Source organism: Pinus tabuliformis, chromosome Q, assembly GCF_031772625.1.
Source record: "Pinus tabuliformis cultivar Carrire ecotype Pingquan chromosome Q, CPIR1, whole genome shotgun sequence".
Classification (NCBI taxonomy): Eukaryota; Viridiplantae; Streptophyta; class Pinopsida; order Pinales; family Pinaceae; genus Pinus; species Pinus tabuliformis.
In genome coordinates this window covers 273,627,639-273,645,684 of record NC_142296.1, presented here as the reverse complement: position 1 = coordinate 273,645,684, position 18,046 = coordinate 273,627,639, and the positions used below count along the sequence as shown (strand labels likewise).

Here is an 18,046-nt window from a genome sequence, read left to right as displayed (position 1 = left end):
GTAGCTTAATGCAAGGAACAAAGATGACATAGGTTCTGCAAGGTAATTATGACCTAAGTTTGGAAAGGCATGTTTCACACATGGTGCTGTATGCATTTTGTTTTCATGTGTAATAGTTATTTCATAGTTGACAAGAAGACTAAGGACCATTTTGCATAGGATTATTAACACAAGTACAAAGGATCATTCACATTGCAATCTGTTAGAGGTTCTGTTAAAGGATAAATTTGGACAAACTGCCATTATGCACAGACTGATCAATTAGCATAAGTACAAAAGATGTTTCACACTGTAGTCTGTTAAGAGTTTCTTTTAAATGATAAATTTGGACAAACTGCAGTAAATACTGTATTCGCTTCAAGTACTGCGTATGATATTTTAAGAATCCTATGAAAACATACCTTATGAAATATATTTTATTATTGATTCTTTATGCAACTTCAAACTTGTGAGTAAAATCTTCTAAATAGTGCACAATGTGATTTGACATCTATATGACTGTTTTTAGGTCGAAAGGAATTTTTGGAGTTTGATGGGTTATTAATAAGATGGGTACATGAAATGCTTGAATATATTTTAGTGCATGAGTAATTCTGACTTTCATATCTTTCTGAATAGTTATTCAACAATTTATGCACGCAGGACTGTGTGTTCTTATCCAGTATGCCTATTCTACTTATTATTCTGCTGGAGAAGGGGAGTCCACAAAATTATGGTCTTGCAACTTCAGCTTACATCTTGCAAATTCTTTGACAACTGAAGGGGATTTTCAAGGTGAAATACGTGCTTTAGAGATTGGACAACATCATGCTAGTCAAATGAAGTATCCTGAACTTGAGATGGTCTTTGCAACATCTATATTGCACATTAATCTTATGCAGTGGGAAGATGAAAGTACTCTAGAAAGAGTTGTGAAAAAATGTGATGCCATTTGGAATTCAATTCCTGAGGATCAAAGACAATGTTGTCGTGGTCTGCATCTTTATAATGAATTGCTGCACACATTTTATCTTCTGCGAATATGTGATTACAAGGAGGCTTCAAACCTTGTGAATATATTAGATGTTATCTTGGAAGATGATATGTAGCTAACATAACAAGTTCAGAAGTCGACTGTAGAACTTAACAAAGTAGAGAGCAGGTTATTGCAACCTAGTCTACAGCAACACAAAAATCACAGAATTGTTCGAGAAAAGAAAATCCTCTTAATGGAGAGTGGTTACCAAAGAGTGTAGTATATGTCTTGGTTGACCTTATGGAAATTATATGTGGTCAGCCTAAGGGATTATTTAAGGATTGTGCAAAGCAGATCTTACCAAAAACCGTCTCACTGTATTGTTGGAAATGCGTCAACTAGGATTCTCATATTACAGCCACGACTTCGCTCTGAATCCTCTTCCATTCCAGTTGCAAATTCCTCATCAACGGCTCTAGATTTCAAGCAAGTTCCCATGGAAAATGATATCACAAAGGCCAATGATTGGAAATCCGAGGGTAGCCCTCAATGGCAACGCTAGTTGAGGGTTTAGAATATCCACTCTGGTAGGCGGTTAGATTTCCCAGCCCAAGACAATGTAGAAACATCATCTTCAATGTCCACTACTACAACCACTAATAATAATTTCACCAGTAATGGCATGACCTCTATTCCTTATAGAATTTGTGACTATGAAGGGAGTGACGATGAAGACGAAAGATACCCGCCCTCTGGAAAGGCAATTTACATGGTCTCTAATGGCACTGGATGGATAACAGAGCACTCTATCCATGCTGCATTAGGTCAATTTGAGACCTGTTTAGTTGACAAAGCCTGTGGTGTAAATACCCATTTACTCTGGGGGATTAATGAGGTTGATCGTCTTATGGAGATCATTAAACAAGTGGCGAAGGAGGGAGCACTTCTACTATACACATTAGCAGATCTGAACATGGCAGGGGCGGCAAAGAATGCTTTCCAGTTGTGGGGAGTGCCTTATACTGATATTCTTGGGCTGACCACTGAAGCCATTGCATCCCACCTAGGAGTTTCACCCTCAGGAGTTCCTCGATGTAGTCCAGCCTGAACCACACCCCTCTCAAAACGTTATTTCAAAAGAATTGAGGCAATAGAATTCACAATTAAAAAAGACGACAGAGCCCTGCCTCACAATCTTCATAAATCAAACTTGGTATTAGTTGGTGTCTCATGTACGCAAGACTCCACTTTCAATTTATTTATCTCAAAAGGGGTACAAGGTTGCAAATGTGCCACTTTTTCTTGGAGTTGATCCTGCAAAAGAATTAATTGAAATTGATCAAAACAAAATCTATGGTCTAATCATCAGTCCTGCCATTTTGTTGTGTTGTGTTATATTCTTTCCATGACTAGCCCACGTAGTTAACCAGGGGGTTAGAAGGGGGGGGCAAAGCCCCCCCTTTGTTGCGCCGATTGCATAGCAGTGGGAGTCACAAGGGGTTTGAGGGGTGCAGGTAACCCCACTCTATGGGGTCCGAGGCAGACCTACCTATGGTTTTATGCATGATTTTTCACATATGGTTTTGGATGTGATGGTTTTTAGTCCATCATTTTGGACGTGATGGCTTTCAGTCCATGGTATTGGATGCTTTGGCATGTAGAAATATGCATTGTAACATTGAAAGGAATATAATGAAAAATCAAGCTCGTAGTCCCGATTTTGGGATCCACGGGAAATCTCTGTGTATATGTGTTTTATGTGTTATGCTCTCTCATTGTTTATTTTCTGTGTCTTAGAATTCGTATGCAGGTAATTTATGTACGGGGTTAAAAACTACATTTGGTATCAGAGTTGTTTTAGCTTCAAGGGGATGCCTTTGGTGCTGAGGAGTTTCGCTCAGGCCTGTGGTAGACCCTGTTCAGTAGGAGATCTACGGGATCGATTCTGGTAGTGAAAGAAGATGGTGAGCAGTGGAAAGATAGAGATCGAGAAATTTAATGGTCAGAGTTTTGAGTTGTGAAAACTCAAGATGGAGGATCTGTTAGTGGATAAAGATCAGTGGACCGTGGTAGATCCGAGTACTAAACCAACGAGAGTGTCTGATGAAGAATGGAAGAAGTTGGATTGGAAGGCAAAGAGCATAATATGATTATGTGTCTCGTATTAAATATTTCTAAATGTATCAGGGGAAGCTATGGCGAAGGCTTTGTGGGACAAGTTAGGGACTTTGTACCAAACTAAGTCTCTGGTGAATAAACTGTTTCTAGGGAAAAAGCTGTATAACCTGAGGATGAAAGATGGAGACTTGGTGATAGAGAATCTGAATGCGTTTAATACTAAGGTAAGTTAGTTATCATCTATTGATATCAAAATTTCAAATGAAGATAAGTTCATTAGTTTGTTGTGTTCTTTACCAGATTCGTGGGATAGTCTAGTTATTGCAATAGGTAGCAATGCTACAGTCTTGCAGTTTGATGAAATAGTCTCATCCTTGCTGACAGAGGAGATGAGACAGAAAAATATGGAGAGCCAAAATGGTGATGCCTTGTTTGTATGAGGACGGTCCCAAAACAAAAACAAAAATAAGTCATCGAGTGGGAGATCCAAATCTTCAAGAAAACCTGTAAAGGTGGTGTGTTGGAAATGCAGAAAGAATGGGGACTATAAAAGGGACTGTAAATCTAAAGCTCCTGATAAAGGAAAGGGATCTGATGATGCTCCTTCTGCAAAGGCGAAAACCACCTTAGATGAAGGTGGGGATGTGTACTTTGATTCTTCAAATATACATGTAGATCATGAGGCATGGTTGACTGACACATGTGCATCCTTTCACTTCACTCCCCATAGAGAGTGGTTTTGCGAGTATGAGAAATATGATGGTGGTGATGTCTTCTTAGGGGATGATAGGAAGGCTAGAATTGTTGGTCATGGAAAAGTAAAGTTGAAGTTGCAAGGTGGAAGGGTTAGAACCCTTCCGGGTGTTCTACATATTTGTGCATTGGCCAGAAATCTGATTTCTGTAAGCAAGCTGGATGATGCAAGTGTAAAAATAGTTTTCGAGAAGGATACTTGCAAGATGGTTAAGGGATCACTGGTATTGATGCAGGGAGTTCAGATTGGAACTCTGTACAAGTTGCAAGGTAGCACTGTTGTTGATGGGTGCAACAGTTCTGTGGTTCCTGAAAGTGGAGCAGAAAATCTAGTGGTCTTTGGAGAGAAGACCATGCTGTGGCATCAAGGGCTTGGACATATTTGATAGAAGGGCCTTCAAATACTTCATGGTAAAGGTATTGTAGAAGGTATGAGTAATATCTCTCTAGATTTTGATTTCTGTGAAATTTGTGTATATGGGAAGCAGAATCAGGTGAGTTTCTCCTTTGGTGGTAAGAAGGCGAAATTAATATTAGAGCTTGTGCACAGTGATGTGTTTGGACCTATGAAGGTTCCATCACTGGGTAAGTCTGTGTACTATGAATCATTTATAGATGACTTCTCAAGGAATACATGGATATATTTCCTTAAGAAGAAATCTGAAGTCTTTGACAGGTTTAAAGAATTTAAGACTCTGGTGGAAAACCAGACAGAGAAGAAGATAAAGGTGCCGAGGACAGATAATAGTGGAGAGTTTCGCAGTAAGGAATTTGAAGAATTTTGTAAGAAGTGTGGTATAGCACGGTAGAAGACTACTCCATATACACCTCAGCAAAATGGAGTTGCAGAAAGAATAAACAAGACGTTGATGGAAAGGGCAAGAATCATGCTCAGTGGTTCTGGGTTAGGACAAGAATTATGGGTAGAAGTGGTGGAGATAGCATGTTACCTGGTCAACAAATCACCTTCATCAGTGTTGGAGGATAAGACTCCACAAGAGTTATGGATTGGTAAGAAACCCTCTGTTCCACATCTGAGGGTATTTGGATGTGATGCATATGTACATGTTCCAAAGGAGAAATGAACCAAGTTGGATATTAAATTTGAAAAGTGCATCTTTATTGGGTATAAGGATGGTTTAAAGGGTTATAAGCTTTGGAACCCAGTAACAAGGAAGGTTGTGTACAACCGAGATGTGGTGTTCAGAGAGGTGAAAGATGTTATTAAACATGAAGTTCAACCAAAGGAACCTGAGAAGATAGAGTTTGAGCTAAAGGAGGAAGAATCATAGTCTACAACAGAGGAGGAATTAAAACATGAAGAGCCACAAACTCCGGGTGTGAGAAAATTAGTTCGAGAAAGAAGGCAGCCAGAAAGGTATAGTCCATCTACTTTCTGTTCAAAGTTTTCTTTATCTATTACTGATGATGATCCCAGAACTATGAAGGAAGCAGTAGATTCAGAGGATGAAAAACTCTGGAAAGAGGTAATGGTTGATGAAATGGCATCTTTGCACAAAAATGAGGCTTGGGATCTGGTGGAGTTGCTGGCCGGAAGGAAACCCATTGGCAGCAAATGGGTGTTCAAGAAGAAGACAAATGTAGAAGGAAAGGTGGAGAAATACAAAGCTCGGTTGGTAGAAAAAGGTTATTCCCAGGTGCCAGGAATTGATTTTGGTGATATTTTTTCTCCTGTTGCCAAGGTAGCTTCTATTTGATTACTTTTATTTGTTGCTGCTGCTTTTGATTTTGAGGTAGAACAGATGGATGTGAAGACAAAATTTCTTCATGGGGATTTGGAAGAGGAGATCTACATGAAGCAACCCGAAGGCTTTGTGGTGAAGGGTAAGAAATAACTAGTATGCAAGTTAAAGAAGTCTCTGTATGGGTTAAAACAGTCACCAAGGATGTGGTATCAAAAATTTGATACATTTATACGGGGACTTGGCTTCACCAAAAGAAAAGCAGATCACTGTGTGTATTTTAAATTAATTGGTGACCATGTTATTTATCTAGTCTTGTATGTGGATGATATGTTGCTGGTTGGAAATGACAAAGAAATTATCCAGGATTTGGAGACCCATTTTTCCTCCAAATTCGACATGAAAGATCTTGGTGCTGAAAACTATATTTTGGGCATGGAAATTAAAAGAGATCGGACAAAGAGGAAGCTATGGTTAAACCAGAGGAAGTATGTCGAGACAATATTGTAGAAGTTTAATATGTAGGATAGTAAACCGGTGAAGTTTCCTATTCCTGTAGGTGTAAAGTTATCTGCTGAATAGTGTCCCAAGACACAAGAAGAGGAAGAGGACATGTCCCGTGTTCCATATGCAAGTGCAATTGGTAACCTGATGTATGCAATGGTCTGTACTAGACCAGACATTGCACATACAGTGGGAGTATTGAGTAGGTTTATGTCAAAACTAGGGAAGGAGCACTAGACAACAATGAAGTGGGTTTTTAGGTATTTGCGTGGAACTAGTGATTATGGTTTGTGCTACCAAGGAAGACCAGTATTGGATAGAGTGCTGGATATTCATGGCTTTGTTGATGCATATTGGGCTGGAGATCTGGATCAAAGAAGATATACAAGTGGGTATGTGTTTAACCTATTTGGAGGTGCAATCAGTTAGATGAATAAGAAACTATCTGTAGTGGCACTATCAACTACAGAGGCTGAATACATGGTAGCCACTCATGCAAGCAAGGAAGAAGTTTGGTTGCAGATATTGTGTTCAAGTATGGGTTTAGTATAGGGAGCTATAAGGATAGACTGTGACAGCCAAAGTGCAATTTTCTTGGTAAAGAACCCTGCATATCATTCAAAGAAAAAACACATTGATGTTCAGTATCACTTTGTGAGGGATATGATAGAAGACAAAAAGGTGTTGTTGGTAAAGGTGGACATTTTGAAAAATACTGTAGATGATTGAAAAAATCTGTGAACTCTGAGAAGTTCTCTTGGTGTAGATAAACAATGGGCATTGTAGGGCTAGATAAATGACTAATCTCTCTTGTGGTCTGTTGTAGGGAAAAGTATCCGACTCGGATGACCCTATCCCACTCTAAGGGTGATAGTTCCTTAGCAACAACTGTAAAACAAACTACTCAAGGTTTACTTCTTTATGAAAGCAATAGAGAATGGAGAAAAGCACTAACCGTTGCCTTGCGCTTAATGTCGAATCCAAACTCTTCTCTTTGGCCGCTTGCTCCTAGCTCCTTGTTCTTTTGCTTGCCCAGCTACAGTGAGATCCTGCAAAATAACAAAGAAGGAAACTACAAGAGGCATGCAATCATAACTGGTTCATGGATTAGTGTAAACCAAACATGCAGTTATCACAATATATCATTGAAACAAGAGCACATAGAAGAACCTCAATAGCTTTTATTAATGAAGAAGTAAAGGTTCTGAGAGTATTACAACCATTGAAGGCTCCAACCCAGCAACACCTCCCAGCAGAAAGAATTTCTCCTCTTCACCTCTCTCAAACAATCACCCAATAGTTCTATAGTGAAACCAACAGCATATCATTACTTTGCACAAAATTCCGGCCTCTTCAGCTCATAGGAGAGAGCTCAATATATAGATGAATTGAGAAAGGATGAGTCAGCTTGCAACTGATGTGTAGCTGCCTTGTGTCCTCTCTCTCTTCAGTTAATCTTTAGTTGATCTTCAGTTCTTGAGTCCACTTGGTGAACCTTGCTTCCACTTGGAGAAACAAAGCCTCTGACTCATCACAAGGCGAAATCCCTGATCCAAGTGTCATTTTTCGAAGATTCCAAAGCAATGACTCATTGTGCCACTTGTCCCATCTCGCTCAGCGCAGGTGGCCTTTGTCCCACTTGCTTTGCAACGCAGGTACACCATGGAGCAACTGAGTTTCAGCGCAGAAACCTAGTGGAGCACCTGCTTTGATTTCAGGATTGCTTGTTTTTGAGTGTTTTCAGGTGGAGAACTGATCTGAGAGCTGTTGGTTTGCTGACCTTGTTCCTCTAGGGGTAGGAACATCATGTTTAGGGAACTTTGGATCCCTTGGATTATTGACAATTCATGCTTGTTGCTGTAAGGCACAAAATTGTCTATAACAGATGCCCCCTAAAGTATGAGGTCGTTTATCGGGTGAAATGCTTTATTGAGAGGATCCGAAGTTCATTCAATCTGCTGAGAAGTGTCCTGTAATAAGATACAATACGATACATTATTTTTCATACATTTTCATGATCTAGCTGAGGCGGGCATTCCCATGCTCAGCTTTATAAATACATTTTGGTACATAGAACAGACGATCGTCTGATTGTAGACTGATAATTCTCTACTGAAATTATCATCCTTTGAGAAGGATGATCATCTGCTGCAATGATGTACATATCAAATGTCTTTATATCCTGAATATATATCGCAGCCCGGATGGATGAAACTAGATCCGGGGTCTTCAATCTCTTCCGATCTTCACTCAATGTACAAGTCGATCCATGTGAGAATTTCTTGAAGTCGAACATGGAAAGACATCGCTTGATTACCGGCCAATGATGTAAACCGTTAACAAGCACGAGAGGAATCACCGATAAGGATGATGACCCTCAAGGTACAGCAGTACAATTCACATGGTGGGAATAAAGGACTTGGCGTCGACCACCATGCAAAATCCTCTGGTCGAAGGTCATTGATGTATACCTGTCGCCGGAAGTGAGAAACTTGCCATTGAGGCATGCAAGCTTCAAAGTACTGAAGGGGTTGTTCCTAGATCAACTCCTTGGATAATGAGCTGATGTCGACAAGGAGCGATCCGTCAAAGGAGGGCCTTAATGAATCCCACATCAGTGACACGGAACGGAGCTAGTGATTGTGATGAGGTGAAAACAAACTGTGATGTATGATTCAGGGTGGCGGTCATGAAGTGGATGAAGGATAATGTATGGCAGTGGGTGGGACACGGTTGACTCTTTGCAGAACCACATCTCTTGAACATATAATGACACTGATGTGATGGATCGGTAGCATTACCCCAATTGTGGATGGTGTGGCGAGGACCATGGTTATGAGACCGGTGAATGAAACAACCCAACCCGATGTGATACGGAGGAAAAAGTGTCATGTTCAAGAGTGACTTGCTACCATTAATGCTGTGAAGTTCTCCCAATTTTTCCCCAGTCATTGCTGACCAGTACCTCTTTATTTTTGTCAAGCTTGAGGAGGATAACATATGCTTGTTCTATAACCTGCCCTTCGGGCAAGCCCATCGCTATGTTTTAACGAGCCTAGCGATAGGAAAACTCGTTCTCGTCTAAAGACAAGTTTGTCGCTATTTAATCATTTTAACGAGTCTAACGACAAGGAAAACTCGGTCCTTTTCATTTTTAGAGAGTCTAAAAAGGTACGGAAAGTTAACTCCAAAATTCCTTTTTCGTCTTCTAATCCCTTAAGTCCGAAAAAGTATAAAACAATACAGAAGGGATGAATTTTCAATTGCTTTAACGAGCCGAACAAAACAAGCGCTCGATCTTTTTGTGCAATAATCCCTCAGGTCCAAAAAAAGATTAAAATCTAGAGGAGGGATAACTTTCCGGTCGCTTTAACGAGCTGGAAGGCCAAAACTCGGCAATCTTTTCATATTTTACGAGTCAGTGAAAAGAGCTTAAAGACGACTCGTCTTTCGAGGAATGAGTGATTAACAGGGCAGCAGCAGATTCCAGGTACAGGTTGGAATATTCCAATCACGGCAGTGTCACAAGGATGGCTTAGTGAGATCACTCTTCGCAGCTGTTCCTCAAAATGGGTAAACAAACATATGGAGATGAACGATTGGCCAAATGAACGGATGGAGGTGAGACTGCAAGAACACGACCAAGGGCTTTAATATGGCTGTCAAAGGTTACATTTACCAAGGTTATTTACCGGTTCATTTTTTCTGGGTGAGCTTGAACTCTAGCGGAAGATTGCTCACAACTTATGTTTATTTTTTAACGAGCATGAACTATGCGCTAAAACTGCTCGGATCTTGCGTTTATTTTTTAACGAGCATGAACTATGTGCTAAAACTGCTCGAACATACCAGTCATAATACAAGAAACGCCTCAGGTGAGGTAGTCATTTTTAAGGAGCTATACCTCACTAGTTACTCCAATTTGGCAAGTTTTAACTTTTGCCCCACATCCTTTCTTTATGCAAGCTCGAAAACGACTAATCCAAAAAACAGATAAATAACCGCTCTTTGCTTGCACTCCAAAAGGTTTGCATGCCCCCAGGTATAAATATAATTTCAAGGCTACCCCTCCTCCGTCCCACCTCTGTTTTTCTACTTGTCGTCTTGCTATATTTTTAACGATACTTGTCTTCTCGTTATTCTTCGGTGCCGACGGTACTTGTCTTCCCATCAGTTCACTTTTAGGTTTTTGCAAGATCGCAACAGATAAAACATTGGTGTTACGGATGGAGGTTTTCCTCTTACTTATTATCCGAAAAATGGTTTTGTTTGCTGCCGCAAACTAAACTCTTTCTCCCGGCGATGTCTACCATTAGGTTACTAAAGATGGTGACCACTTGTTGTAGCAATAGAATCTCTTTCTTTGGAGGCTGCCCCTACTTATCCTTCAAAACATATGTTTTAATGGGTGAGGCTTGTCTTCAAAGATGGTTACTACTTGCTACCGCAAATGGTCCCCTTCCTCGGTATCCTTATTATCTAGACAAGGGGAGCGAGAAGCAGATTATCTCACTCACATAACTTTGACAAAAGAATCTTATTCTAGAACAACCCTCTCTTCCTTCTTTTGGACGGGGTACGGACTAGTCATATTCTTCTGCGGAAATCAACTTTATACCCAAGGTTTCCTCTGCCCAAGGCAGGCCAGGGTGCATGCCCCCTGGGTCCCAGTTCTTTCTTTCCGAATTACTCGCATTCATCGGGAAGTAGAACCGGGGGTGGAGGCATTTCTTGAGTGAATAAGCCGTTTAGGGTTGGTATTTGACTATTTGCGATGCGAGATCCCGGAAATGAAAGTTGGTCTACGAGCTTGACCATCTTTCCTTCGTGTGGAAAACACATTACTCTAAAGAGTGAGGAGACTATAGCTCCCATGCAATATATATAGTCTCGTCCAAGGAGTAGGTTATAATCCAAGGGTCCTTGGACAACCATGACATTCATATGAACTGTCTTCTTCCTCAATGTAATGGGAACATTGGGGAGGATCCCTAAAGGGCGACTGGTTCCTTTATCAAAACCTGATAGATTTCTCATCTCAGGTAAAAGCGTCGGGGAACCCAGTGCTTTCCAAGCAATAGAGGAAAGGATACTCACAGATGCCCCTTCATCAATTATGGTTCCAGCCATTACCATTCTATAGATTTGGACAATGATTCTGAATGGTATAGTGGCTGGTAACTGGGGTCTGCCTAGTTGGTTCCAATCAAAGGATACAACCAGGTTGCTTGGTGGTGGGATCGAATACACGGCCGGATACGACCCTGACGATGTTCCTTCCTGCGATAAAGGAATGGGCGCATTGCCCTGATGCTCATCAAAGTCTGTGTTGATGAAAAGAATCTGGACGGTGTCATCCTTATTCTCTTCAGTGAGGGTGTCATTTGAAGGTGAATCTTCAATGACGGTGTCATTTGAGGATGAAACCTCTGAAGGAAGAACCGGGTCAACTGCCGTTTCGACCTTTAGACTTTCGTCTGGTCTGGATTCAGTTGGTTCATTCTCAATGACCGACACTTCAGCTGACCACTTGAGCGGGCCAGCTGGATTTTCAACTATCGAGGGATTAGGCACGAGTTTTTGGTATCCAGGAGGAAGCCGTAACGGTGATACCAGACGATCTTCCAAAACTCTTTTCGCCTCATCTAAGAATGGACATCGGTGGATGGCGTGATCTCCTTCACACAACATACAGGGTGATCTTGGTCTCCCTTTTCGTCCTTCACTCTCGCTAGTTGACGGATTGCAATCAACATGACTACCAGAGGTTGATGCTACCGGATTGTGCAACCTGGGGGACCAGTCCCTTAGTATCCGGGGAATACAAGGACAATCATGGTGGAAGTGGGTCCCTTTGCAAATGACACATGGCGATTTAGGCCCGGTCGGTGCAGTGTGTGGATTTTTGTCAGCTGTCTTTTGCTTGCCCCCAGTCGCCTTCGCCATAGGCCCCTTCTGCTTCTTTTCTTTCTTCTTCTTTTCCTTCTTCTCCTTGGGAGGCTGACTTTTGCCGGCTCTACCTTGTGAAGATGAAGGATCAGAGGAAGAATTGTAAGAAGTGGAAGGCTGGTGGGTAGTTCTAGACTGGTCTGACTGTTGATTCGACTGCTCAGGATTAGTGGCGATCTGGACTACATTAGTTGAAAAGAGCCATACAGGTAGGCCAATTGTCAATCCTGGAAGTGACAATGTGGCCATATGAGGCGCACCAACATCTCCCCAAGAGGAGAAGGGATTTGGACTTCCGCCAAGGTTACTTCCTTGGTTGGTGGGCTCCATACTTTTTCAACTGAAAGATCAACGCGGGAATAAGAGGTGATTATGTTCCGTTTAAAATAAATTTTATTAACGACGCTTTTAGACACAAACTTGCTTTTTCATGTTTTAAGAGTCGAGAAAAAGCTAAAGATGACTCTAGTCCCCTTCGATGTTTTAACGAGCCCGAAGTGACAAATGCTCGGATGGACTTTTTCAGTTATAGAGTTTGAAAAAGGCCAAAAGAAACTGCTCTGGAGTTCTAGGCAGAGGGTGTGCCAAACTTTTCGTGAAACCACAGAATACGTTTTACGGTACGGGTGGTCGATCTTCGTGAATGCTGTGTTCACTACATCGCGATCAGTAGGGCGGCCGACACGGCTTCCTATGGATAAAGGATAATTGCCTATAGGGGTCTCCCAATATATACGCGACGGTACGTGGGAGCACAAGTCCGTATTAGTGCCACCGACTCTCAGGAGGAATCACCCACCTTCGTAGAGATCGACAGTCACTATGTTTAACGACGCCGGAACACGTCTCTACCTAGACCTCTATTTGTTTGCGTTATGTTACAAAGCGTTGTTATGTAAATTGAATTTATTTTAATGTTGATCTTGCTTAGCAGTTTGCCTTTAAGGATCACCACGAGATGTATGTAACAAATTCCTGAATGCAGTCTAAGATGAGAAGCAAACTTTTCAATCTTTCAACTTTGAAAACCTTAACTACTGAGAGAAAAGAAAGGCAAATCTTTTCACACAGATCATAGAGCACACACTAGATGCAAATTTTTCCTAAATCGTCAAGCAAACAGTCAAATGCAAAATGCACAATGCATGTATTTTCTTTTTCCCTTTCTTAATGTGGATGGGTTACAAAAAGAAAGTTGTTATATAACTTTGATTTCGATTTAAAGCGAAAGTAAACAAGCTTGTCCAAAATCAAAAGACACCTTAAGATTCACTTGCTTAATCACTGGAAATGCATGAAATCAAACCATAATGACGAAAGTAAATGATTAATCAGCTATGGACAGCAAACAAGCTAACTCTTTAGACCAGCAAAATGCCTAACACAGGTTCAGATCTAAGAGGCCAAAAGCAAGACTAGTTTACTTTTCGTTATGGGAAATTGTAAATGAGTAAGAAATACAAAGAAAAAGTACAATTTCGTTATATAACAGAGGCGGAATGATGGCAAGTAATATTGGTTTCAGAACAGGTGCAAGACTGGTAACTGGCAGCCAAATCAATAGTGAAAACAGGCAAGAGAAAAGGAGGAAACCCCAACAGCACTAGGCAAAATTGGGCCAACGCAGGTGCTGCACAGCCAGTCTGGCTCTTAGCGCAGGTAGCCCCTTCGGGACCTGCGTTGCAAAGCAGGTAGCCTGTGTACTACCTGCTTTGGAAAACGAAAGTTGCGTTTTCACAGTTTCCGGGTCATAATTTTCTCAAAAATGCACAGTTTTTGCTCAAATCAGAAGCAATCAGTCAAGCACACTCAAAGGGATGATTAGGAAGGTAAAAATCTATCACTAAGAGCTTACAAGGATCCTTGTAGATCAGCTCTTCAAATCATGAACTTGCTCAGAAATGAGCTAGAGTAGCTGCTCTCTACTTCGCTTTTGATATAGTCAAAAGCTTTTCGATTTGGTACTCTTTTGTTCAGGAAATGAATAGCAAGATACTACAAACACAATCAAACGGATACGATCCCCAGCGGAGTCGCCAGTTTGTTGTAGGGAAAAGTATCCGACTCGGATGACCCTATCCCACTCTAAGGGTGATAGTTCCTTAGCAACAACTGTAAAACAAACTACTCAAGGTTTACTTCTTTATGAAAGCAATAGAGAATGGAGAAAAGCACTAACCGTTGCCTTGCGCTTAATGTCGAATCCAAACTCTTCTCTTTGGCCGCTTGCTCCTAGCTCCTTGTTCTTTTGCTTGCCCAGCTACAGTGAGATCCTGCAAAATAACAAAGAAGGAAACTACAAGAGGCATGCAATCATAACTGGTTCATGGATTAGTGTAAACCAAACATGCATTTATCACAATATATCATTGAAACAAGAGCACATAGAAGAACCTCAATAGCTTTTATTAATGAAGAAGTAAAGGTTCTGAGAGTATTACAACCATTGAAGGCTCCAACCCAGCAACACCTCCCAGCAGAAAGAATTTCTCCTCTTCACCTCTCTCAAACAATCACCCAATAGTTCTATAGTGAAACCAACAGCATATCATTACTTTGCACAAAATTCCGGCCTCTTCAGCTCATAGGAGAGAGCTCAATATATAGATGAATTGAGAAAGGATGAGTCAGCTTGCAACTGATGTGTAGCTGCCTTGTGTCCTCTCTCTCTTCAGTTAATCTTTAGTTGATCTTCAGTTCTTGAGTCCACTTGGTGAACCTTGCTTCCACTTGGAGAAACAAAGCCTCTGACTCATCACAAGGCGAAATCCCTGATCCAAGTGTCATTTTTGGAAGATTCCAAAGCAATGACTCACTGTGCCACTTGTCCCATCTCGCTCAGCGCAGGTGGCCTTTGTCCCACTTGCTTTGCAACGCAGGTACACCATGGAGCAACTGAGTTTCAGCGCAGAAACCTAGTGGAGCACCTGCTTTGATTTCAGGATTGCTTGTTTTTGAGTGTTTTCAGGTGGAGAACTGATCTGAGAGCTGTTGGTTTGCTGACCTTGTTCCTCTAAGGGTAGGAACATCATGTTTAGGGAACTTTGGATCCCTTGGATTATTGACAATTCATGCTTGTTGCTGTAAGGCAGAAAATTGTCTATAACATGGTCCCCTGTGGAAAGAAAACAACAAGTGGGAGAATGTTGGGTTGTGTTATATTCTTTCCATGACTAGCCCACGTAGTTAACCAGGGGGTTAGAACGGGGGCGAAGCCCCCCCTTCGTTGTGTTTATTGAGTAGAAGGGGTAGTCACAGGGGGTTTGAGGGGTGTAGGTAACCCCACTCTATGGGGTTCGGGGTAGCACCCCAGAAAATTTTGTTTTTGGACCCTATATTAGGTTGGGTGGACCTACCTATGGTTTTGTGCATGATTTTTCGCACATGGTTTTTGATGCAATGGTTTTCGGTCCATGGTATTGGATGCTTCTGCATGTATAAATATGTATTATAATATTGAAAGGAATATAATGAAAAATCAAGCTGGTAGTCCCGGTTTTGGGATCTGGGGGAAATCTCCATGTATATGTGTTTTATGTCTTATGCTCTCGCATTATTTATTTTCCGTGTTTTAGAATTTTTATGCAGGTAATTTTTGTACGGGGTTAAAACCTACACATTTTTCAATCAATATGGTTGGTGAGGGTCGAAACTATGGGTTTACATTATTCCAAGAGAAACTAGTTCGAAATGGATCATATTCTTCGAGAACTAGATTATGGCAACAAGCTCTTTGCCCAGAATCCACGATGGCCTGTTATTGTCGTTGGGGTAAGGTGTAGGTCCTAAGCACTTGGAAAAATAAATACCCCCTACTCACAGCCGCTTAGATGAAGGAGAGCCACTGTTAGGCCTCAGATTTTGAAACTGACTCTGATACCATATGTGAGGATCCCACCTAGGGTCCTCTAACTAAAAACTAAATTTATCTAATTTTAAACACAATAAGAATGGAAATAATTTATTTATATCTAATCATTTATTTTATGACAATATACCATTAAAATTTATTTACCACAAATTAAATGAATAAAAATTTCATTGCAACCATTTACATAAGTAATCAATAAATGTAGGAATACATGTTCCAATAGCTTAGTAGAGATGCTCCCGAGATCCTGACTCTGTTTGGATGCTCCTCTTGACTACTCGACTGGATTTGCCTCCCAGCCAACTAGGAAGTATTTCCTAGCCCAGGGAACCTCCATAGGTTCTCTAGCCCTCCAAGCCCAAGTCCAACCAGATGTAGTTTGTCCAAGTTTAACAAACACTCTCTAGATCCAAGTTTGTATTCCCTCATTTATCTCTCCATTATATCCCTTCTCTTTCTCCACATTCTTTCCCCAAAACACAATCCTCCAAAACAAATCAAGACTAAGGATCCCCCCACTCCTCTCATCATCCTTCTCTTTTTATGTCTCTTCCTCCCATCCACCTCAACCACCTATTGTTAATGTCATGACTACCCCCTCATCCTTTCACTTAGTATCCTTGAATTTTCTTACCATATTTTGTTCAAAGTAGATTTGAGAAGACATTTTGGGGATAAGATATGGATATTTAATTTGGAAATTAGTTGGAGAAGACCATATCTTCTCCCAAGTAGATTTTGAGAAGACACCTTGGGATATGGATATTTAATTTGGAATAAATGTAAGGAGACCATATCCTATCCAAAATTAAATTTGAGAAGACAAGTTTGGAATTGAATAATAACATTAATAAAATTTATATCAGTAAATAAAATTACAGTTTCACAAATGTAGGTATATACCAATATTTATTGATAACTATAAGTCAATATTTTCAGGTAATTAAACACTAATAAAATTTGCATGATAAGATTAAGTAGGGAATTACATTCACAACAACTCCATTGAAGAAGGTAGTCTTCACATCCATTTGGTCGATCTTTCAACCCATCTATGTAGCTAATGCTAGAATGGTTCTGATTGAGGAATATCTTGCAATAGGGGAAAATATCTCCTCATAGTCAACTCCCTCTACCTGTGAGAATCCATTAGCCAAAAACCTATCCTTGTACATCTCAATGCTCCCATAAACTACATGATTTACTTTGTAAATACATTTGGAACCAACCACTAACTTATTCTTTGGTCCCAACACCACCTCCCATACATTTTTCTTCATGATGGATTCATACTCCTCCACCATGGCATCAAACCACATTAGATGAGAAACTGCTTCTTCAAATGAAGAAGGATTAGAATCAATGAGTTTTTTCATGAGTTCCATGTAGCCAGTATACTTTTCTGGTGGCATCGTCTTCCCATGCAAGGATGTAGGACCTCCCACATGCTCCCTAACATCTTGCACCAACATGATAGCTTCTCTAGTTCTTGTCCTCTCCTCTATGGAATATTATGGTTGAGTGGGTGTTGCCACTCGTCCTCCTCTCTTCTCTTCCATATGTGGTTTCTCCACAACATCCTGAAGCTATATCTGAGGCTCCTCCTTTAGATCTAGAAGCTCCTCCTCTGGTGGGATACTCAAGTCTCACTCTAAAGAGCATATCATAGCCTTCTCCTCATGAAATTTGACACTTTCCTCACCATTGTCATCCTGAGGGAGGGAAAATACACCCAGAAATTATGTGGTGTCTCTGTGTATCCTAGAAAGACTCCCATGTCAACTATAGGCTCCAATTTCTTCGTTGTATACTTAGAGACATGAAAATGCAAAACGAATCCTAAATTTTTAAAATGGGATACATCTAGCTTTCTCCCAGAGAAAGCTTCTTTGGGTGCGATCATGCCAAGTATTCTGTGAGGGCTCTGGTTCTATAAATAAGCTATGATTTTGCATGCTTCTTCCCATAGATGTAATGGAAGCCCTTGATCACGCAACATGGATCTTGCTACTCCCACTATGCTTCTGTGTTTCCTTTCAGCCACCCCATTTTGCTGTGGGTTATGAGCTGCTATCGGTTCTCTTATAATACCCTCTTTGGCATAAAATTTGTTGAAGGTGTTAGATACAATTTCTCCTCCATTATCACTTCTTAGGGATTTTAATTTCTTAACAGTCTCCTTTTAAACCAATT

The 18,046-nt window shown here is 40.8% G+C and overlaps 1 pseudogene; it reads left to right on the top strand.

Annotated features, from left to right (window-relative positions):
* Nucleotides 1-1,637: 1,637 nt before the first annotated feature.
* On the top strand, nucleotides 1,638-15,771 carry LOC149219265 (putative pyruvate, phosphate dikinase regulatory protein, chloroplastic pseudogene; annotated as a pseudogene).
* The last annotated feature ends 2,275 nt before the right edge of the window (nucleotides 15,772-18,046 follow it).